The sequence below is a fragment of the Erpetoichthys calabaricus genome, chromosome 3 (assembly GCF_900747795.2).
Source record: "Erpetoichthys calabaricus chromosome 3, fErpCal1.3, whole genome shotgun sequence".
NCBI lineage: Eukaryota > Metazoa > Chordata > Cladistia > Polypteriformes > Polypteridae > Erpetoichthys > Erpetoichthys calabaricus.
Genome location: NC_041396.2, coordinates 296,498,898 through 296,524,402, shown reverse-complemented (window position 1 = coordinate 296,524,402; position 25,505 = coordinate 296,498,898). Strand labels below are relative to the sequence as shown.

The 25,505-nt window shown below is 41.0% G+C and overlaps 1 protein-coding gene across 1 annotated transcript in view; it reads left to right on the top strand.

The window, feature by feature from the left end:
* Positions 1 to 2,577: 2,577 nt before the first annotated feature.
* The window catches only part of atf1 (activating transcription factor 1), a 55,297-nt gene continuing 32,369 nt past the window's right edge, over positions 2,578 to 25,505 (top strand). Inside the window, exon 1 of the mRNA XM_028798566.2 lies at positions 2,578 to 2,801. The gene's annotated coding sequence lies outside the window, so the exon portion shown is untranslated. The remainder of the gene's footprint in view (positions 2,802 to 25,505) is intronic.

Below are 25,505 nucleotides of genomic sequence, written 5' to 3'. Positions count from 1 at the left end.
TCAAGAAAAGTCAATTAAAATAAAGAGAAAATAGTTAATTAGCAGCAGGTCACTAATTAAGAAAAGAGAATGAAAACCTGCAGCCACTGCGGCCCTCCAGGACTGGAGTTAGAGACCCCTGGTATATACAGTATAAACATACATGCATACACACACACACACACACACACAATCAAATTGACTTTTATATATATCTGATGTGATGTGTCTGCCCTGCAATGTAGCGCTGCCATGTCCAGGGATTGTTCCTGCCTTGCGCCCTACGCTTGGTGTGATAGGCTCCACCCTCTTCATGACCCTGCACAGGATAAAACGAGCTCTAGAAGATTGTATGGTATAATGCAGGGGTCGGCAACCGGTGGCATGCACAACGATTTTCTGTGGCACTCTTGATTGAATTGAAATATAGTAAAAAAATATTATATATATATTTTAATTACAGCACACACATTTAGACTGAGAAGATCGTTCCTCCCCCAAACTATGCGACTCTTCAATTCCACCCGGGGGGGGAGGGGGGTAAACGTTAACTTTATACAAAGTTATTGTCTGTTTTTACCTGCATTATTATCAATCTTTAATTTAATATTGTTTATTGTATCAGTATGCTGCTGCTGGAGTATGTGAATTTCCCCTTGGGATTAATAAAGTATCTATCTATCTATCTATCTAGTCCTTACTCGAACCAGCAGCAGCGAGCACATCACACCCATCCTGCTCCGTCTCCACTGGCTCCCTGTGTCTTACAGAATCAAATATAAAATCCTACTAATAACATACAAAGCCTTAAATAACCTCGCGCCAAACTACATCAGTGACCTTCTCCATCACTATGTGCCTGTCCGCTCACTAAGGTCCTCTGATTCTGGTAATCTTGTTGTGCCCCACACTAATCTACACTCCATGGGTGACAGCAGGGCCTTCAGCTGTATAGCGCCCAGACTCTGGAATGACCTACCGAAATTAATCAGGTCAGCTGACTCCATGAATTCTTTTAAAAAACAACTCAGAACTCGTCTGTTCAGGAAGGCTTTTAGCTCTACTTGACTTTATTACCCTTCTCTCAGTTTACTTCTCTGTCAAGATGCTCATGTGACCTGTATGTGTGTGTGTGTGTGTGTGTGTGTGTGTGTGTGTGTGTGTGTGTGTGTGCTAGAACATCAATTATGTTGTGTTTTTTTTTCAGAATTCACTGTCTTAATCTTCTTTATTTATTTATCTGGTTTGTACAATTCTATATACTGTACTGTATACACTGCCATTCTTTATTATATTCTGTAAGTGCCTTGAGCATGGGAACGGCGCTATATAAATAAAATGTATTATTATTATCTATCATTTGCACGTTTTGCGCACACGACTCACATGGAAATGGAAACCACGTGTTCAGTGCAGGCCATGGTACGTTAAAACAAACCTCGATATTAAGTAATATACTGACCTAAAATGACTCATAAAAGACAACAACTTGATGGTCGCTCATTTCAAGACCCTTGGACGAATTAATATGGATTTGTACAAAAGGTCTGTGCATTACGCTGTGAAATTGTCGTACATCAAGTGTCCAAAGACATTATCAAACTAAACATCAATCCACGTTTAAAAACCTCTGATGAGAAAAGTGAAGCTATAAAAAGTGTTGTTTCTGGCTTTAAGCAACAAACTACTTATTTTAGTCAAATAATTGGAACCAAAATTAAATTTATTAATCCCTTGGGATTAATAAAGTATCTGTCTATCTATCAAAAATGAAGCCACCGAATGTAGTTATAAAAAAATTGACAAAAAGTTCTTTTCACGTATGAACCTATGTATTTTGAAATATTGAATGAGCAATAATATAAGATCCAGTTATAAATGGGCTTCAAGAGTATATACTTCTGAAGCCCATTATAACTGGACCAAGTTTGATACTATATATATCCATCCATTGTCCAACCCGCTGAATCCGAACACAGGGTCACGGGGGTCTGCTGGAGCCAATCCCAGCCAACACAGGGCACAAGGCAGGAAACAATCCTGGGCAGGGTGCCAACCCACCACAGGACACACACAAACACACCCACACACCAAGCACACACTAGGGCCAATTTAGAATCACCAATCCACCTAACCTGCATGTTTTTGGACTGTGGGAGGAAACCGGAGCGCCCGGAGGAAACCCAAGCAGACACGGGGAGAACATGCAAACTCCACGCAGGGAGGACCCGGGAATCGAACCCAGGTCCCCAGATCTCCCAACTGCGAGGCAGCAGCGCTACCCACTGCGCCACCGTGCCGCCCTACTATATATATATATATATATATATATAACAAAATTGGTAGAATTATGTCGGCACGCGGGATAACAGTGTAACACAGGGTCGGCACGACACCGCTGAAAGGTTGCCGACCACTGGCATAATGGTATGTCGCCCATACCGGCACGTAGTCGTTATTACAATCCCAATAGCTTCCTCAACGTGGGGAAATGTCGCCCCTAGCGGAGACGTGGCCTCATTGCCGCCACAAAGAGCCCGCCCCAACTTCCCCCACAGCCCTTTTCTTCTCGAGGCGCTCGCTCCACCAATGAACTCGCGGCAGAGCGGTGCGTAGAGGCGAGGGGGCGGCGTTTGTTTCCATTTCGACAAAAAAAAAAAAAAAATAAAGAAAAAAATCAACCGTATATTTCATTTAAAAAAATAAAAAAACACAAAGAAAATTAAGCAAGCCCTGCTTTCTACTCTCTCGGGCGGCGAAGCGGCCGGCTGGACGGACGCGCAGAGAAGAGAGCGGCGCGAGTGTCAGCACTGCAGACCGAGGTAAGCGCGGGCGTCATGGCGTCCTTCCCTCCCGTCCGCCGGCGTAGGGGAAGCTCTTTAATGGCTGCCCGAGCCGCTGACGTGCTGTTGACGCGGTCACTGCGTGCGTGGTGACTTGAGGTTTTTTCGGCAGCCCTGAATAAACACGAAGGGGGAAAGGAGAGAGAGAGAGAGGGAGTGTGCATGAGCGAGCGAGCGAGTAAGCGAGAGAGACGGAGACGGGGTCGAAGGGAGCCAAGTGGCTGGCGAGGCGCAATGTTCGAATTCGCCGTCTCTTTAATGCAGCGGAGCGGGAAAGGCGGTCGGCAGATACGTTCTGTTAGCCCGTGTCCCGCGGCGCGTGTGTTGTTTGTGCGCACGGGGGTTAGTAAGCGCCCCCGGAAAACCGGTGTTGCCTATGGCCTGAGCCCGGTGGCGCCTGCTGGGTCAAGAGGCGAGGGGTACCACCGCCGCCCCCCCTCTCGAATGCAGGTTGTTGCGGTTGCAGGGTACCTCGGTGGAAGACGACTCGTTGTGTGTGTCAGTGTACACTTCACATGAAGTGCGTGTTCATATCGTGGCCTTGTATTATCGAGTGAAATCTCGGGTGGGGACGAGGGAGCAGCGCGTTTCCTCGCACGTCTCCGTCCCGCTTCTCCCCGCTCACTTTTTACGGTTTCGATTGCACCCGTGAGCCGCCGTGCCAGAGGAAGATCCCCGCGTACATCCCGCTTTTTTCGTCGTGCCTCGCGTACGTTCGGATTCTCATGGCAGCCTTACGCTTCGTTATTCCATCTCCCTAGGATTTCCTTGAGTTTTTAGTTTGCCTGATTACCCCTGGCACTTCTAGAAGTTTCCTTTGGTGCTCACGCGCGTTTTTCCTTTTATTTTTTTTAAATGAGAAACTCGTCTTTCGTCCCGCGTGAATCACCTATGATCGCTTCCGCGAGGATGCTATCAACACTGGACGTACAGTACACCGCTCGACTGTAATGTGGATCCATCAATCCGGCTTCACTTTCTTTTGTCTTTCTTTCTGATTTATTTGAGATTTTTTTTTGTAGTTGCTTTTTCTTTTGTTCGCAGACACCCGATAACCGTTGTTTCGGAGGGGCTCGTGTATTCGTCCCTTGTGGCCCACGCTGGTTTTCCTTTCTGCCTTCTGTGTCATTTAATCAGTCGCCTTACGTTTTCAATAATCGAACGTTCAGTCAGTCGGCAGGGTGGCATAGATGTTGGCTCTGTTGCTCCCAGAACTGAAGAGTTCTGTGTTTCAATCCTGACCTGACATGGGTGTGGAGTTTGCACCTTCCCCTGTTGTTTGGGAGTTTTATTTCTTTACAGCAATTGCAGATGTCCTCCCTTATTCCAGAGATGTAAAGTTTCTTAGGTAGACAGTATGCCACACAGGTATGAGTTAATGTAAAGGTGATGGCTCATTACTTGCTTTCAAGTCATAGGGTATGACAGACTTGCCGACCACAACAGCAATCTTTATTTAGCACATTTTCCTACAGATGTCAATGAAATAGTTACAAGAAAAAAGTTAAATGAGAATAATAATGAATATGTAGGAGAAAACAAACCAGTACATAGCATAGATATACAATTAGTAAAAAAAAAAAGTAGAGTTAAATATTTAATATTGTATTCTAAGATGAGTCAGATGATAAGGTCAAATGCTGATCTTGTCCCTGGATCTTTCCGTTTAAACAACTAAAAGTCACTGGGAATGTCCGGTTATGCAACTGTGCGCTGACTTTCAAGCACAGTTGTGATTGCACTTTTGTCTGACGGCCAATAACCAGATTAGGCCGGTGCTGTATGTATGGCGAGTTCATCTGCAAGTTCAGCCATTTCTTGTATCAAACCTGTTTGATATTGTCCGAGCAAGTTGTGGATAAGTTGGAGTGAGTTGCAGGGTATGTCAGATTACACAACTGGTGATCATGGGAGTGTGCCAGTGAATGCCACTGACTTGCAAAAAAAAAAAAAAAAATGTAAGTGAATGCTTGATTGAAAATCGCTGGAAGAGTTGTCCAATGTGACATGGCCTTTAGAGGACTATTTTTCAATCATAGCCTTCATTTACATAATCTTAATCGGAGGCATTCAGCGGCAAACTAGTCTGACATACCCAGTGACTCACTCCAGTTAGTATGCAACTTGCCCAGATTTTGATTTCACTTTGTCCTTTAGCCATAGGGGTGGGCTCTGTGTGCATGACAGCTGACAACCAGTCAGTGCCATTCCAGAAGTACACTATATATAAGTCAGCAATGATAAATAAGGACTGCGGATGTTTTAGAACTCGCAAGCAAAACAAATTGAGGAGTTGGGGTTGGCGCTACCATAAATTGAAGGGTGAAGGTTTTCTGTACGGACTCCACAGCACTGCTCGTGTTCGAGGCTAGGGATCTGCACTGGCAATTGGAAGGTTGCCGGTTTAAATCCTGCAAATGCCAAAAGAGACTCTGCTCTGTTGGGCCCTTGAGCAAGGCCCTTAACCTGCAATTGCTGAGTGCTTTGAGTAGTGAGAAAAGCGCTATATCAATGCAAAGAATTATGACAGAGAGGAAAAAAGTGTCCAAATTTTGAGTGAACTCACCCTACCTGTTAATCCTTTGTGCAGCACCAGCTCCATCAGACAGCATGCTATTGGCTGTCAGAAAAGGGGCAACCACAACTGCCCTGGAAAGTTGTCACGCAGTCACGTAATTTGACTTGCCCAGAGATTTTCAGTTGTTTAAGCTGGCATGGTCCGATGATGAGACCATGCATTCGTCAAGTCTGACATACCCTATGACAGTGGTCCCCAACCTTTTTGACAGCAAGGACCACTTTATTAGATGCAAATTTTTCCACGGACCAGTCGATGGGGGGGGCAGTTTTATACACAATTTACATAACATTTCTATTATTATTAAGCAGTTTGCATACGTTTGCAACCCGAGATTTTTCTTCTTTTTTTGCATATAACAAAGACATATGCTTTGCCTTTGCCATTCCAACAGACTGCACATCACAAACATTAACACTGTTATCGTTTTTTTCGTGTTTGCCGTTTCTATAGGAGGGTGACTATGAGTTAAATTCCAGTGGATGTTTTTCAGATGTTGACAAGCAATAAGCAAAAGGTATCACTGAAAACAAAAACAGCAAAAAAAAAAAAACAGTACGAGGAAAGTTCAAAGAGAGAATTTTTTTTTACAATGTTTCTGTTTGGGGATCGTTGTGTAGCCTAAATGTGTACAACTGAGCTGTGGCCACAGATCTAACTGCTATGTGGATGATTCATTCAAGCATTTCAAGGTCACCTCGTTGTAATGAAAGCATCTGCTGAATGTACTTCGTAGTAACGAGATTTCTATAGTCTCGTGTCATATGGGGAAACTGTCGGGACCGTAACAATACTTTGTTGTAATAGTCTCTCATCTCGGTCTCTCTCCTCTCTCTGGGCCGCTGCAAAGCCCCGCCCACCAAGCATTCTGAAAAGTCTGAGTGAGTCTCCGTTGCCGGCAGTTCTCTCGCGGCCCGGCTGTCAGACGGCTGCGGCCCGGTAGTGGGTCGCGGACCGGTGGTTGGGGTCCCCTGCCCTATGACTACATGTCGCATAATGCGATGTCCGCTTAAGGTGTGCGTCCTCCAGTGGACTGGAGCTTCAACCCTTCCCTAACTGTGGCACTTAATTGGACGAGAGCCGTTCAGTGCTGAACATTTATTTTTAAATATTTATCTTTGGTGACAGTCCATGTATTTTAAGAGAATTTCTTTTACACTTTCTACAGGAATTTAACTAGTAATTTTTGCACAAGCAATCCAACTTCTTTCAGTGTAAAACCGTTCAATGAGTATTATTTCAATGTGCTTTGCAAGTTCATAAGTGTAATACAGCCTTTGTTATGCCTGGAGCCCAGTCAAGTTTGCTTGTCTTACTCAGGGTGATACAGTACTCTTTAGTGGGGATTGAATCAGCAATCCTGTGGTTTTAAATCTGTTGTTTTAGCACAGAGGCCACAACATTCCACACAAGACTGAATTATTTTTCCTAATCATGCTTTTTTTTTTTTTTTTTCTTCTTTGAATTATTCATAAATGTTTCTGCTGTTAAAGTTTGTGCTTGGATATAATACTGAAGTGGCATCAAGATGTTTGCAGCTCATCATAGTTTGTACTCATGTCTGTGCTAAGTGTCAGAAGTCCGATACAGTTAAAGCCGATGACAAGCTTAACGACTGCAGTTGCTGATTTCCTACCCACACATGTCAGTTTACACAACTACAGATTCCAGTGGAAGTCAAATTACAAGACTGTGTGGTGACTTCCCAGTACTGTTGCACATTTTCAGAGTATCATGAACTCATTTCTTTTCTGACAGCCAATGACGTAATGCCGGGAGACATCGGAACGACATGCCTCTCTTCTGTTTGCAAGGTCCAAACCACCTGCATTCCTTGTTCATCATCGCTACATTTTATGTACAGCTATTGTGCTTTGGGTGGGTGCTGATTGGTTGTCAGGTGTCATGCACACAGACCCTGTCTTTATGACTTAAGATAAAATCAATCCTCGGGCTGAGTAACAGAGTAGCTGAACTGAGCGGCTGGGTATGTCAGACTATGTGACTGACCATCACGGGAGTGTGCCTCTGACTGCCTCAAACTGACACGGATAATGTAATAAATAAAGGCTGTAACCGAAAATCACTGGAAAGGTCGTTTAAGGTGAAATGGCCATATTAGAATTTTGCCGAAAATGTGAATTAAAACCAATCAGTAAAGTGTTTAATGGATTCTTGGAGTTCATGGATAATGACAAAACTGTTTTCCGAATATCTTATAAAGTAATTTTCTATGTTGTATCTTTCTAGACTACAGAATACAGCAGAGGACCTGTGTCCACAAATTGAAATTCTGAAAGGAATTAGTACAGTAGATCCCAGTTGTTACTTGAAAATAAACTGCATCAATAACACTGGGACACGGTTAGAAACTTGTAAAGGGCCGATTTTGCACAAATATTAGAATGTTTTTATTCACTCAAAGAACTGTAGACAAATTGAATCAGTTAGAGAGCAGGGCTTCAGATGTCCACTTGATGCTACTTTGGACAATCTAGGTGAATAGGAAGGATGAGCTTGTCAGACTATGTGCTAAAATGATGACATTTAGTTGGCAGTAAGAACAAATCTTTGGTTACTTTTACAAAATGTGTTTTAATGAACACAAGTGACTACAGTGAGTGCTCAAGACTATCAAGTCAAGTCAAGTTAGGGAGCTTGCACTGGTACAGTGCATTGCCGTACCCACTACATGACGAAACAGTTCGGGATCCCAGTTGGCAACCCCCCCTTGCAGACACGTGGTCCAGTCCCACCCTCTGGAAATGACCCCCTATCTGCCGCAGCCAGGTGTTACGTGGGCGACCCCTTGGCCTGGTCCCCAACAATGAGGATCTTACAAGCTGGGTCACCGTCGGGGAAACCCACCACATGGCTGTAGCGCCATAACTGACGCGCCCACACAATGCAGGTCATGTGCCTCATTTGGGACTCCATGAGCAACACAAAGTCAAACCAACGGTACCCAAGGATTTTCCGGAGAGACACAGTAACAAAGGAGTCCAGTCTTCGTCTCAGGCCTCTTGGTAGCATCCATGTCTCGCAACCATATATGACTATATGATGTCACATAATCTATAAATTTAGTTATTTCACCAGGTCATACATGGGTTTAACCAAGCAACTGCTTCACCTCTGTCCTTTTATAATATTAAACCATGAAAGCCTGTTTTTCCTGGGCTGTCATCTTCAAAAAGCTTAAATCAGAAAGTTAAAAGGACAGTCACCATTTTAAAGCCAAGAATAAGGGGCGCTAGGCCTTCAAGTTCCATCAGTAAATTGGAAAGTTCAGGTTTCACATGTGCACACACTTCCAAGGGTAAACCTAGCTCACTGCAAGACAACTAGAGCTGGCCCCTTCCTTGTTTTGTTTCTTAAGGACAAACTTTTTTGTTTAGTGATTTTTCAGGTAAGGGAGGTAGAAGTTTCAAGGTAAGGCCGTTACGCTCACTAATCATGGTGCTGGAGAGTAGTGACAGACTAAGCACTTTGAGCTACTTTTTGTATGAAAATGTGCTATATAAATAAATGTTGTTGTTGTTGTTGGATGTTGTTCAGCATATGCAAGTAGGAATTCCAGCATACTCTCTACATACGACAACAATGACCCTATAAATCAATATTGTTAAGGATACTCTGGAATACTTACACACAGTAGTGAGTGAGTGAGTTAAAATGTGCAGTTCAGTGTCCTGGAGTGTCATTCAAGATTTGCCTTTGCCTTCTCTGTATTACTATTTATACAAGTGTTGGCCCAGCAACTTAGACTAAGAGGTGTCAGGGATTTAGGAATGTTTAACAAACCCATCCCTTGGTTTTCTAGCCCACTTATTTAGTTCAGAGTTGTAGAAGAAGGATTGTTTCTGTCTAACCAACTTTGAGTGTAAAATAGGAAACAATCTTGAACAGTGCATCAGTACCATGCAGGCCACACTTGCTTATAACCTATTCAAAAATGTTAACACACTTTTTTTTATTTATTTATTTTTTTTAGACATACTGATTAGAGTAATCTATAATGTGATAAATTTTACATACTGTAGTTTGGATTACTATATGCTTTGGTTTAATGTACTGCAATTTAGCAGTTACCATTATTCTGTGCCACAAATTGTAGAGAGACAAAAAGACATTCGTTTATGTTGTGCAAGAGTTCTTTCTCCTTTATAAAATTAGTTGAAATCCTGTCTTGTGATTTTCATTGGGGGAAATAACTGTCAGGATAATGCATTTAATTGTACTTCCTAGAGTCAGTAAAAAATTAGATGCTGTTATGAGGCTGTGTAACCACCAGTAGCTGAGGAGTTTAACTGTAAATCACAGGGCTGTCCCTTCACAATATATATATATATATATATATATATATATATTATTATTATTTATTTTTTTTTTTTGCATAGCACACATCACTTGAGGTTTCTTCCAGTTTCCCATAGACATGCAGGGTAGACCCAATGGTGTTTCTGTATGAATGAGCTCTGTTAAGGATTGGTATTTTATTTAGGGTCTGCTCCTTCTACATGCTAGATGCTTTAGGAATGAGATTTTGCCTCCCCATTATGTTGTGGAATCAAACTCATTCAGAAAATGCAATAAAAGGCAAGTGATGAGTATAAGCACACATTAAAATACATTCTAAAAAGTTTATGAACTAGTAGGATTGTTTCTATTTCAAGAATTGAGGCTGTGTTTAGAAAGTTCTGTAATTCTCCTGTCACACAGTAAAAATATAAATAATTCCAGAATTGAAACTGCTTAAATGTTTGTGACTTCTGTTCAGAAATCATGTCAAACTTGAAAACTGCAGTTGTAGATCTCTCCACCTAAGTATGTCAGATTACACGACATAGAAATCATAGGTGATGACTGAATGATGACATTCCAGCATTGTTCTAAAGAATCGCAAGTTCACCCCTTTTTCTCACAGCCAATAAATAACATGCTGCCTGAGAGAGCCAGTGATGTAGGAATGACTTACAGGTACAGCAGTTCACCTGCAATCTCTCCAAACCCCATTATCATCATTCCCCTTCTTTTTCTTCATTCTGTCATGGTACCTAAAACACAAGGTGTCAGACAGACTGTTATTTCTTTTGTTTGTGAGGTCCAAACCACCCATGTTCTTCATTCCTCACAGCTGTATTATATGAATTATTCTTCACAATCAAGCTGGAACACACACACAGCCTCCCACTACAACCTGTATGAATTTGTCATTGAAAGTTGCAATCTGTTTGGAGTGAGTCACTGGGTATGTCAGACTATGTGACTGGTGGTTACGCGAATGTGCCATGACTGCCTCCAGCTTGCTAAGATTAGCTACATGAGGTCTGAAACTGAAAATCCCTGTAAAAATTGTGTGAATGACATGGCCTTAAGTTCAGTATGAATTCAGTTTTAAATTATGAAAATGTGAAGTAGTTGATTTAACTGTGAATCGGGTTGTTTGCTAAACATTCAGCGTTTGTTTAATACATTATGGTTAACATTTTGCAGAATGTTATTGGAAAAACGATCAATTAAATTTGTTTCATCACTTGAAAAAAATTAAAGGGACGCCATTATGTCTACTTGGTGTTTTGTGTTTCAGAGAGATTTTGTCCAGAGTGTACCAGGAATTTCTTGGTAGGTCTGAGGGCAGTAAATTTTAACCCAGTGGTAGACTTGAGGGTTTCTATTAGGATGTTTAATTTGCTGGCTGCAGGTGTCTGATTGGCATGTAGTGTGTTCAGAACAAGACCCTTTAAGGAAATGGATAAGAAATAAAATAGCAAAATTCTTTTAATATACATTTTTATTTTGTTATACTTTGTGTGTTCAGGCACAGCTTACACTATTTTGGTTACATTCAGAAATCACATTCTTACTTGTGCTTTCCCTTGTTTAAACAAACACTTAATGTACAGTTAGGTCCATAAATATTTGGACAGAGACAACGTTTTTCTAATTTTGGTTCTGTACATTACCACAATGAATTTTAAATGAAACAACTCGGATGCAGTTGAAGTGCAGACTTTCAGCTTTAATTCAGTGGGGTGAACAAAACGATTGCATAAAAATGTGAGGCAACTAAAGCATTTTTTGAACACAATCCCTTCACAGTTGCCTCAAAGGCTATTTCATGGGCAGGTGTGGACAAGTCTGTTGTTATGTCCTTATCAATTAAGCAGATAAAAGACCTGGAGTTGATTTGAGGTGTGGTGCTTGCATGTGGAAGATTTTGCTGTGTACAGACAACATGTGGCCAAAGGAGCTCTCCATGCAGGTGAAAGAAGCCATCCTTAAGCTGCGAAAACAGAAAAAAACCCATCTGAAAAATTGCTACAATATTACGAGTGGCAAAATCGACAGTTTGGTCCATCCTGAGAAAGAAAGCAAGCACTGGTGAAGTCAGCAACGCAAAAAGACCTGGACATCCACAGAAGACAACAGTGGTGGATGATTGTAAACTCATTTCCAGGGTGAAGAGAAACCCCTTCACAACAGCCAACCAAGTGAACAACACTCTCCAGGGGGTCGGCGTATCGATATCCAAGTCTACCATAAAGAGAAGACTGCATGAAAGTAAATACACAGGGTGCACTGCAAAGTGCAAGCCACTCATAAGCCTCAACAATATAAAGGCTAGACTGGACTTTGCTAAAGAACATCTAAAAAAGCCAGCACAGTTCTGGAAAAACATTCTTCAGACAGATGAAACCAAGATCAACCTCTACCAGAATGATGGCAAGAAAAAAGTATGGAGAAGGCGTGAAACAGCTCATTATCCAAAGCATAGCACATCATCTGTAAAACACGGTGGAGGCAGTGTGATGGCTTGGGTGCATGGCTGCCAGTGGCACTGGGACACTCGTGTTTATTTGATGATGTGACTCAGGACAGAAGCAGCCGAATGAATTCTGAGGTGTTCGGAGACATACTGTCTGCTCAAATCCTGCTGAATGCAGTCACATTGATTGGGCGGCATTTCATGATACAGATGGACAATGACCCAAAACATACAGCCAAAGCAACCCAGGAGTTTATTAAAGCAAAGAAGTGGAAACTTCTTGAATGGCCAAGTCAGTCACTTGATCTTAACCCAACTGAGCAGACATTTCACTTGTTGAAGACTAAACTTCAGACAGAAAGGCCCACAAACAAACAGCAACTGAAAGCCGCTGCAGTAAAGGCCTGGCAGAGCATTAAAAAGGAGGAAACCCAACATCTGGTGATGTCCATGAGTTCAAGACTTCAGGCTGTCATTGCCAGCAAAGGGTCTTCAACCAAGTATTAGAAATGAACATTTTATTTCCAGTTATTTTATTTGTCCAATTACTTTTGAGCCCCTGAAATGAAGGGATTGTGTTAAAAAAATGCTTTAGTTGCCTCACATTTTTATACAATCGTTTTGTTCACCCCACTGAATTAAAGCTGAAAGTCTGCACTTCAACTGCATCTGAGTTGTTTCATTTAAAATTCAATGTGGTAATGTACAGAACCAAAATTAGAAAAACGTCTCTGTCCAAATATTTATGGACCTAACTGTATATTACAATAATAGCCTGAAAAAGTTTCATTTAGAAACAACACAATATAAACTACCACAAACAGAAATTAATTTTAAGGCATTCGGTTAACCCTCAGTATGTTATTGTTAGGTAACATCCCAGACCAAAGCTGAGCAGAGTACGGCTTACTTGTGACAGCTTGGGTCTCGAAGCTGATCCGGCCAGGGTCCAAAAGCTTTAGCTGTCTCTGTCGATGCTCACATTTCTTTTGTCTATAATTCAGTAGTGTTTATTTTACAATTCTCTGCTTGAACTGAACATGTTATGAAAATGTATACAGTATGTATAATTATTTATTACTGTAACATTATTTCCTTGAGTCTTGCACAAATGCCTAAAGGGAATGTTTTTGTTCAGGTGTGGTTTTGCTACACTTGTGTAGGTTTCTGTAGAGAGGTGAAAGAACCTGGTTATGAAACAGCGTATAGATAGCACTGTCGTGTCTCTTGCATTTTATGGAAACTCATGCCAGTTCTTCAGTGAGAATGCACAACCGTGTTTGCACAAAAATTAGGAATTATTCATTCACACTTTGAATTATTCACATGTCAAAGTAATTTCTGAGGTTTAGTTGAAAGTAGTGCCATAGGTCCATCAAATTTTGACATGATTTTGAGTCCTTTAATAGCATAGATAGTGAAGAGCATAATTCACTTGTTCTCATCAAATTTTTATTTCAACTTCAGGTATAGATGGATAGATAAACAGAGAGAAATGTATTTGTCCCTGGGGGAAAGTTGGCTTTTTACAGAAGCTCTTTAAATAATACATAAATAGATAAGTAAGTAAATAAATGCATATACACACACTTTGGCATGAACATAAAAACTGTAAAGCAAGAAAATTTGAAAGAGAGTAAGGTACTGACTTGTCTGTCGCACTCACAGTGAGGCATTATGCAGACATATTGCTCTTGGTATAAAGGAGCCCCAGTAGCGTTTCTTGACATGCTTCTGCTGAGTAATTTGTTGGCTGAAAGTTCTCAGTGTTAGTGTGTTACATAGAGGATGTGCAGCATTGTTCATAGTGATGCTCAGTTTTGTTGTCATTCTCTCCTTTGCTATGACCTCCAGGGGGTCCAGAGTGCAACCTATAACTGAGCTTTCCCTTTTAATTAGCCTGTTAATTTGGTTGGCCTCTCTTATTTATTTATGTATTTATTCATTTAAAGAGCTTCTGTAAAAAGCCAAATATCTATCTAACCCCCACTAATACACATACTGTTACTGTACTGTAACCTTGATATAAATTAAATTTGACTGGTAAAAAAATGTTATTTAATAGATTGCTGAGACTGCTTTGACAAGCAGTGAACCCGAGTCAAGTCCTGGTTACTTTCAACATGCAGCAGAGTTCTCTACCTTGAACATTGCCACATTTTTGGTCACACATGTAGCAGAGAAAATCATTACTGACAATGGGCTGTTCAGCTCAGATTATTGAAATAAAATAAGCAGAGTTCTCCCAGATTTAATGTCTAATTATGTGTAAATGACACTCATACTGAATACATTTGAACACTATAGCACAATATCGTCTTACTAGCCACAGTGACTGTCAAAGACAGGTTATAGAATAATTTAGAAATGTATGTTGTTCTATGTGTGCCTTCAATGCCTTTCCTCAGTATTTGCATGTGTCTAAACGTCTTGTCATTGCTGCTCTCCCTCTCAAGTTAATTTCCATAAAGCCTGCTTCTCAGACTGTCATTATTTTCGAGGTACCTTTCCTATCTGTTTTTATACTGTCTAGATTCTGAAGACAACTCTCTCAGCGTGCAACTTTACTCCTCCTTGTGTGTTTCAAAACTGACCAATCAGATTGCTTCAAGGAACTGGACACACAGACCTCAGGGTTTTATTATACAGCAGATAGATGACTACTGTTAATAATTAAAGTATTCTAGTTTGGGGCCGCCTACGTGGATTATAATTAGCGGCACTCGCAGTGAGTGTTTTTGCTATTGTTGATAATTTGCCTGAAAATTTACATTCAGAGTATGTCTTGAAAGCAAATATGAAAGTATAATCTTGGAGTTCTTGTTGTTTTGATGTTGGCTATCATACACAAGCCAGAAGTGGCATGAGCTTAACAACTTGACCTTTAATGAATACTGCTCTTATTTGATATGCAAGAATTTAGTTGTTTCCGGCCATTGGTAAACAGTGACTCCTTATTTTGTATGTTTGTATCATCTACATCCAATCAAATTCCATTCAGCTGATGCCGTTATATCATTTAAATAAAACTATGAGGATGTAGTTGCTGAGCATGGCTATGTTGTGTTTTGTCTTCCAAAGATAATAAAGATGGTAAGGGAAAAACAGGTTCAAGTATGGTAGACAGGCACTAGAGGTACAGTATTTCACTTCTGTCGTTTCTGCTGACTAGACATATTACAGTTGATGCAAGAAGTGGTATTGTATGGTAACGTAAAAATGAAGTATTATCATCAGTGGCACTCGAATAATGTAAAATGTAAATCCTTATAGCTTGTTCTTGACACCCAGGTTTCTGGCTAAATTCCTACAGGAAGACAGTATTTTAATTAAGTTTCAGTAGGTGCATTTTCTCTATGTTGGGCCCGTATAAAATGGCAGAAGAACAGAAAGTTTGGGTCAGTAAATCTGCAATGCAAAGTTACGTTTAGGCCGAAAAAAGTAACACACTCCTGATTATCCTGGCTAGGGTCAGAATAGCAGCACAACAACACGATTCTGCCAGCATGTTCTACATGTTTACTGACTGTCTACTAAGTAAATATCTAAATCATCTCATCTGGCTCTTTGTTCCTGAGGAGCAGCAGTTCTACTCTGAAATTCTCAGTTTTCACTGAGCTTTTAACCAACAGAAACCTTGTTTTGCCCACTTGGATTCCCAATCTTATTTTATCTGAATTTATTCAAACTTGACATGAGTGTCCAGAGTAATAGGCTGATCACTTAAATTAAGGTTTCAGTAAAAAAAGGCATGGGACTCTGTTTGGTTTCCTTCTGGTTCATGTGCTCCTGTATTTGCAAAAGGTTGCATTTTATACATCTGGCAACTTCTTGAGTTAGCGCAAACAGCCTATGAACAATTTCTTGCAAATCACCGATATCATCAGGTGTGAGCGTGTTTTTTTTCTTATATATGCAGCTGGTTCTACTTTCATGTCATAATTTAAACAATACAGGAAAAACAGTTTGTGCCTCATGATTAAACTAATTATTTAGGAATTTGTATGACTGTAATGGTCACCAGGAAAATTGTACTACATCCAGAAATTAATTTACTATTTTATATAATGGAGTGGACACGTAAGTGAATGAGACAGTTGGTGGCAGAAGGACAGGGACATGGACTGAACACAGACACCCTCTTTAATACAAAATGAAGCCACACAATGGCAGGTACCTGAGTAGGTCTTTTTGACTACCACTGTTACTTCAGTCACATTAATGGTGCAATCCCCATCGGATTTTTTTTTTTTTCATGCATCATGTTCTCTGTGGACATTGGGTCCACTGTTTAGTACTTCTCCTAAAAAAATCCCCACTCAAGGCCAGCATTTTCCTATTTGAGATGAAAGCTACAGACTTAACACATTTATTGAGAAGGCACCATCTGGAGATAGTGGCAGAGAAGTGTTTTGGTTGTTTGCTGTCATGAACAGTGTCATTCACCCTCTGAATAATGCCCTGTTCAACATTTGGAACACCTTTTATCACAAGGGTAATTAACTGGTATTGCTGCAAGTTCTTTTTAACTTCCTGCCATTGGATATTATATGATTACCTCAGGCTAGACAGTGGGGTTCTAACATTTTTAAATACATTGATTTTGGTTAGATTATGGACATTTTTATATGTTATAGGTATATTAATTTAGATAGAACTTTATTTTATGCATGGGGAAGGTTTGGCTTCTAACAGAAGCTCTTTAATAAATACATAAATAGAAAAATAAATATACATATACACACACATACAGAGTTGTAGAAGATGAGAAGGATGTCACTTCCTACATTAAATCAATGCAGTCTCCTAAGGAAGAAGAGCCTGCTCTGCCCTTTCTTATGTAGTTTCTCTGTGTTCTCAGACCAGTCCAACATATCACTGATGTGGATCCCCAAGTATTTGTAGGAATGGACCACCTCTACACCAGTCTCTGAATAGCGACCGGACATGGAGGCTGTTGGGTTAGGTGAAAGTCTATAACCAGTACCTTGACTTTGCTGATGTTAAAGTGAAGATAGTTCTCAAAGTGCTTCACCTGACTCTTCTCCTGTGTCTCATCTCCCTTATCTGTACACCCCATAATTGCAGAATCTTCTGAGAATTTCTGTAAGTGACCTGACCTGCTATTATATTTGTAGTCACACATGTACAGAGTGAAGAGAAGAGGGGATAGGCCTGTTTCTTGTAGTACTCCAGTGTTGCTCACACAGTCCTTGAGTCTCACAGATGGTGGTCTGCCTGACTGATAGTCCATCATACAGGACACTGTTGGCTCATCCACCTGCATATCTTTGTGTTTATCCCTTAACAGGGATGGCTGAATGATATTGAAGGCACCAGAGAAATCAAAGAACATAATCCTCACAGTGCAGCCCTCTTTGTGCAGGTGAGAATAAGCCTTGTGGAACAGATGGATAATTGTATCCTCCACTCAAGTCTTTGTCTAATAGGCAAACTGCAGTAGGTCCAGGTGGTCTACCACAAGAGGACTTACATAGTTCAGAACCAGCCTCTTAAAGGTCTTCATGATGTGAGACGTGCCACTGGTCTGTAGTCATTAGGTGAAGAGGCATCTGCTTTCTTTAGAACAGGAACATTTACATAAGAATGTCTCCTCCATATGCTGATATAAACATAAATTTCACAACAGCAAACATCACTGGTTGACAGAATTGATTATAGAAACATGTTATTGCAAAAGCAGCATTAAAGATTTTTCTGTAAATTAAAATATCCTGTAAACATTTGATATTCAGTCATTCATGTCACACCAATAATATATTTTGAATTTTTATTTTTAGTATTGATTTTAAACAGTATTTATATTGCAGTTACAGAGCCGAAACTGAAATTGAATTAATTTAGGATGTGCACATGGTGTGATAAATCATGTAGTTCATGATAATCATATCATTCCTTATAGACCCTTTGATGAAATCCCTTGTTTGTTGTTACATTGGTAGAATGTGCCCCCTCTTCATTCTCAAATGAAATTCAGGACCTGTTTGACTTTTGGCTTAAACTCATCTTGAACATGGAAGCATCATTCTCTTTAAAAATGGCATCTATTATGGACAATACATGATGAACACAGAAATCCAATAATGATTCACTTCACAGATTAAAATCAGGAAGACTTTCTTCCTAGCCACAGATTTCTAGGTACTTCTTTCATTCTCTGCTAGGCAAACACAACATTGAGAAACTGATTGTGAAGTTGGGTCACAAAGCAAATATTGTGTGTAGACATGATTATGACGTCATTTAACCAACACATTTCCAGTTGGCAGCAAAATAACACGGCCTGTTCTGGGACCCATTTTCCATTGCCTTGACTTAGCAATCCCACCCTTTACTTTGTGAGTGGCAGACACATCAAATTGCTTTTTTGGACTGAGTCTGGCTAGGCTGTGTGAGTTACTCAGTCACTGGCTACTTGCCGTGGAACACCACCCCCATGCGTCGCTCTGTGCCCCTCCTCTTGGCACATTTTACTTTATTCCAAACTTTCCTGGAAGGTACACATTTGAGTCATTTTTTTTTTGTTCTGACCCCTCCCATTAGACACCCTTAGCCAAAAGTAATTATTCTTGGAGCAGAAACTCAAAAAATTGGCATGGGATTGCACAAGCTCGTCTATCATGCCAAGGTTCCAGTCATATGAGGAATTGTATGATAATAGAAAAGGGTAGATTTTATGGAAAAGTTTTTGATATTCTGAAAAAAATTAACTTGCATTTATCTTTAATATGACCAGTGCTTTTGTCTTGCATCTCTATTGTGTTTGAATTCTGGCTCAGTTGCTATGAGTATATGTCCAGTGCTTTCTTGCCCGGGTATTTCTATGGGTACTTGCAATCCCCTTAAACTCTTCCCCCCCTCCATTCTCTTTTTCTGCCACATGCCAAAGATGAAGGTTGGGTTGATTTGCAAATTTAAACTGACTTTGTATGAATGAGCGTGTCCAATGATGCGCTAGCACCATATTAATGATTTACTGTTGCATTATACGCAATGCTTCGTGGGTAAGCTCTTGACCCTGAAATAGGATTTAGTAAGTTTAGTTATTGGTAGGACTATGAGCAGGTGACATTAGTATTACAGCTGTAAAATGTAACATACGTTTATCTGCTAGGAGTGTGAGTCAAAAATTACCTGCACTTTGTCCATCAGTCAACTAACTTTCATATTCCTTCATTAAAAATGTTTTAGGCTGAGCTGTGAGCCACGAATGCACTGTTGTCTTCACCTCTTCATCAGATGTAAATCTTCATCCTCATAGGGCTTCTTTCAAAGCCCGAGTCTGTCATGGATTATTATGTAGGCAGAGCCATGACTGATTTGCAAATGATTTGCCACATCATTTACTGTGACTCGTCTATTCAACAGAATCATTTCACCTGCATGCTCAGTGTTGTCATCAGTCATGGACGTGGATGGGCGTCCAGCACCTTCTTCACTTGTGTGACCTTCCTTGAACTTCTCTATCCATTCATACACACTTGTTCTCGACAAAACACTTTCTCTATAGTGTGCATAAAGTCTTCAATAAATAGGCACACCTTCAGACCACAAAATGATTAATTACTGCACATTGCTTTTCTTTCATGCAAATCACAAGTGGGGCAGCCATTGTTTCTTGCACCGTGGTTACAAATGATCTGATGTAACACGTTCATACCTGCACAGCAGTGACTGGGGAGACAGGGACCTCGTATGGAAAGTGCAGATAACACAGTGCTGCCAACAGAAGTTTTAATATAACTGGAGTGCAGATAATTTTTGACTCATCCTCGTGCATCCCTCAACTAAAATATTGTCACAACGTGAGTAGATTTTGAAACTACAACACAACTTACTTTTAAAAGTAGATACATACCTCCAACTCTGACCCTACCTACATATTAGCAAAAGGAAAGTAGTGCTGAAATGGTTCAGAACTGTTGCTTTTCTAAAATGACTTTTGAATCCTACCTTTCATAACAAATATCTACACTGGGCACAGACATCATTTAATATTGCCTCATACAGTATATTTTGGGTAGTTTCCTGGCAATCAAAATAATGATGGCAATATATTATTCTAGCCAAAGTATTCAGTGCTGCCCAGGTATATTTGCAGAATGGGTTAAGGAAAGAAAGCAAAGGTTTATCTGTTTTTTAAATGGTGACTCTGTTGTTAAAGTTCTCTGTCCCGTCTGTCATCCATATTGAATTGTGAAGAAAAGCCAACAAAGAAAGTTTAAACAGCAACCCTTTGATTCTCCTTTATGTTGCACTGCACTTCCACTCTCCATCAAGCCTTTGCTCAACACCCCCCATCAAAAGCGCATGATACTCCTTTTAATATTACAGTAGATAGAAGCGGCACACAACATTGCCCAGGTAAGCAATGTTAAACTATGGTCATTTTGTCTGCTAGTCAGGCTTCATTCTGTTCTGATGTCTCACCTGCTCTGAGCCAGCAGGTGGCACTGGTGTGCAAACAGTTTAGTGGGGGAAAAAAAAAACAGTTGGACCCCCAGAGTCAAAATTTTGTTTTTCAAAGTAGTCTATCTTGTCAGTATGGTCCTAGAGAGCAACAATGCTAAATTTGGTTCAGATTGGTCTAAAGGTATAAGTTTGTATATGGAACATAAAGACAGACAGACATTCTGTTTTAAATCGTATATAGATTACTTGGGTGTTTAAATCAATAATATTAATTAAATTACTGTTTGCATTTGCTGAATGATGGTTTACTGAATTCTATCTGAAATGCTAATTGGAGAGATTTCACATTGGGAATGGCTGGTGTGGGCGGCACGGTGGCGCAGTGGTAGCGCTGCTGCCTCGCAGTTAGGAGATCCGGGTTCGCTTCCCGGGTCCTCCCTGCGTGGAGTTTGCATGTTCTCCCCGTGTCTGCGTGGGTTTCCTCCGGGCGCTCCGGTTTTCTCCCACAGTCCAAAGACATGCAGGTTAGGTGGATTGGTGATTCTAAATTGGCCCTAGTGTGTGCTTGGTGTGTGGGTGTGTTTGTGTGTGTCCTGCGGTGGGTTGGCACCCTGCCCGGGATTGGTTCCCTGCCTTGTGCCCTGTGTTGGCTGGGATTGGCTCCAGCAGACCCCCGTGACCCTGTGTTCGGCTTCAGCGGGTTGGAAAATGGATGGATGGATGGATGAATAGCTGGTGTCTTGAGGCTTTGAGGCTAAGGATCTACAGTGGTATCTAAAACCCCAATTCCAATGAAGTTGGGACATTGTGTAAAACGTAAATAAAAACAGAATATAATGATTTGCAAATCCTTTTCAACCTATATTCAATTGAATACACTACATAGACAAGATATCGAATGTTCAAACTGATAAACTTTATTGTTGTTTTGCAAATCTTCACTCATTTTGAATTTGATGCCTGCAACACGTTCTAAAAAAGCCTGGACAGGAGCATGTTTACCACTGTGTTATATCACCTGTCCTTTTAACAACACTCAATAAGCGTTTGGGAACTGAGGACACTAATTGTTGAAGCTGTGTAGGTGAAATTCTATCCCATTCTTGCTTGATGTACAACTTTAGTTGCTCAACAGTCCAGGGTCTCCGTTGCCGTATTTTGCGCTTCATAATGCGCCACACATTTTCAATGGGAGACAGGTCTGGACTGCAGGCAGGCCAGTCTAGTACCCGCACTCTTTTACTACGAAGCCACTCTGTTGTAACACATGCAGAATGTGGCTTCGCATTGTCCTGCTGAAATAAGCAGGGACGTCCCTGAAAAAGACGTCGCTTGGATGGCAGCATATGTTGCTTCAAAATCTTTTTGTACCTTTCAGCATTAATGGTGCCTTCACAGATGTGCAAGTTACCCATGCCATGGGCACTAACATACCCTCATACCATCACAGATGCTGGCTTTTGAACTTTGAGCTGATAATAATCCGGATGGTCCTTTTCCTCTTTGGCCCGGAGGACACGATGTCCATGATTTCCAAAATCAATTTGAAATGTGGACTCGTCAGACCACAGCACACTTTTCCACTTTGCGTCAGTCCATCTCAGATGAGCTCGGGCCCAGAGAAGTCGGCGGCATTTCTGGGTGTTGTTGATATATGGCTTTCGCTTTGCATGGTAGAGTTTTAACTTGCACTTGTAGATGTAGCAACGAACTATGCTAACTGACAATGGTTTTCTGAAGTTTTCCTGAGCCCACGTGGTAATATCCTTTACAGAATTATGTCAGTTTTTAATGCAGTGCCGCCTGAGGGATTGAAGGTCACGGGCATCCAGTGTTGGTATTTGGCCTTGCTGCTTACATGCAGAGATTTCTCCAGATTCTCTGAATCTTTTGATGATATTATGGACAGTAGATGATGAAATCCCTAGATTCCTTGCAATTGTACATTGAGAAACATTGTTCTTAAACTGCTGGACTATTTGCCCACGCAGTTGTTCACGAAGTGGACAACTCACCCCATCCTTGCTTGTGAACGACTGAGCCTTTCGGGGATGCTCCTTTTATACCCAATCATGACAAACACCTGTTTCCAATTAACCTGTTCACCTGTGGAATGTTCAAAACAGGTGTTTTTTGAACTTTCCTCAACTTTCCCAGTCTTTTGCTGCCCCTGTCCCAGCTTTTTTGGAACGTGTTGCAGGCATCAGATTCAAAATGAGTGAAGATTTGCAAAACAACAATAAAGTTTATCAGTTTGAACATTCGATATCTTGTCTTCGTAGTGTATTCAATTGAATATAGGTTGAAAAGGATCTGTTTTTATTTACGTTTTACACAATGTCCCAACTTCATTGGAATTGGGGTTGTAGAAGGTTGCCAGTTCAAATCCTGTTACTGCCAGGAGGGATCCTACTCCATTGTGCCCTTGAGCAAGGCCCTTAACCTGAAAATTGCTCCAGGGGTGCTGTACAATGGCTGACCCTGTGCTCTGACAACCAAGGTCAGGCGGAAAGACAACTTCTCCTTGGGAATTAATAAAGTGAATAGAAGTATTTTACACTTAATAATAGTAATAATTCTTAACATTTATATAGCGGTATTCTCTCTACTCAAATGCTGTCCCACAGGGAGGACCTGGGACACAAACCCATGATCTCCTTATTGCTAGGCAGCAGTGCCTACCAATGCACCACCTGCGTGGACAGTACTCACAAAAATACTAAGGGAACAATTATATTTACAAAAATATAAACACTCAATCAATTGCTTCAGATGAAAGCTCAAAGTGCGTGTAACAGTCTGAAAAAATGGGAAACCCCATTAAAAATTGAGAAATCCTGTAAAGTGGAGAAGGCCTCGTCAAAAGTGTCCAGCTTGAGTTCATGAAGGTACCACTAATGTCAAACTGCTGATGCATTTTGGGAATGGCTGGCCCTACTTAAAACATGGATACTAAAAAGTATATACGTTGTGATGGAACCAGGGGAGTCAGCAAGCCCCAAACACGAACACACACAGAGTCCCGGGTTCAAATACAGGTGTGTTTATTATACCACAATACTCAAAAGTCACACAAAGCACAGCTTTCTCTCTCTTTCTCACAAGATTCTCTCTCACCACCACACTGCCCTCCTCCAGTAGTGTGTTGCCTGTCTTCCTTCCAGCTCCGACTCCTCTGGATAACGGAGTGCAGCCCCTTTTATTACAGACCTGGGAGTACTTACGATGTCAGGGCGATTGCCCGATGGGAGTACTTCCAGGTCAAATGGAAGTCCATTTTAACAGGGAGCTTGTCGCGTGGCATGCAGTGACCCCAGCAGGGCTGTTCTGCCGGACTACATCTTGCGGCATGCCCTGCTGGCTTCCCACTGGGGACTGATATCCGGGGCTGCTGTCATGTAGCATGCCGAGGGAGGAAAAGGCCCCCAGCGACATCTTCATTCTTCAGTGGGCACCCCTTCTGGTCCATCTTTCAGGGTTTGATCTGTTTCTCCTCCCAGGCCAGGATGCCTATCTGCCTATTAGGAGCCTCCCATCCGGGTAAGGAATCATCCCCTCTTCTGGTCGAGATGCCCGTCCAGCCCATGTGGCATCTACAACGTATAAGTCAAGGGTACCTTGAGTGTTTGTGTAACTCCTAAGCATGACATTACTGCTCTGTGATTTTTACTTCATGTAAAACCATTGGCGGTGAACTGGTTAGTAGGGTTAAGATCAAAATCCTAATCTGGTCATTGTTTTTCTATTGTTGCTTTAGCTTCAACCTTCCATCCTACTTTCAAATACCTTTGTTGCTTTTCTCACATGCATAACCAATAATATGTAAGAGTCTGTTTCTTTTTGATTCCACTCTTCCACCTACAAGTAACCAAAAAATGAGCGTAACGTCTATGGTTTCATCCACCCACAAGTTGTTCCTTTTTGTATACACAGTACATCCGGAATAATAAAGAGTATTGATTTACTTGAGTCTGCCTTGTTATTAGCATAAGCATTTCTCATCTTGCTGTGGTGATATTACTTATTAATGTCCAAATTCAAAAGAAGAAAATTTGGGGAGTACGGGCGGTGAGCATTTTAGGAGACTGTGTTAAAAATGAATGAAAAAAATTGCACAATCTGTTTCTCTAACTTGAGAGTTTTACCAATCAACCAAAATAATTTGCCATATTGCTGGGGAAAGTGCACTGATTTGTTTTGTAAAAAAGGGGGCTACATTTTGTAAGAAAACTTAGAGGAATTTTACTCAATGAAGACAAAGAAGAAAGTGCTACACAATGTAGAGAAGGTGGAGATTGTAGCAAGAACACAGGTGCCTGCAGACAAATGAAAACTTCCTGTGGTGGCCACTTTTTTTCCTGGCCTCTCATTTCATACTGATAAGGCATCAATACGACATCTGTTTGGGGGTTTTAGTTTTGTTTGGATCAAAGTTTTTTTCAATTTATTACACTTTTACATGGTGTTCTTCACTGCATACAGGCTTAGAAGCCTTGCACAAGTTTGCAGCAATCATGCAGTGATACTTAGATTTATACCTTTTGAAGAGCCCAGCATGTCTCTTTAGTTCAAATGTCCTCCTCCTTTTTTCCCCAATGAGTTTCAGATACAGATTTGAAAATTCTTAAATGTTGTACTTTGAACTGCACTGCTAGATAAACATGCAGCTTTTTTTCAATGAAATGTTATCTTCCACTGCGGTGGGCTGGCGCCCTGCCTGGGATTTGTTTCCTGCCTTGCGCCCTGTGTTGGCTGGGATTGGCTCCAGCAGACCCCTGTGACCCTGTAGTTAGGATATAGCGGGTTGGATAATGGATGGATGGATGTTATCTTTCACTGCTTCCTTTGGTTTCCCTATGCCCATGTTGAATAATTGGCTGTAAGCAACTTTAACACCTAACAC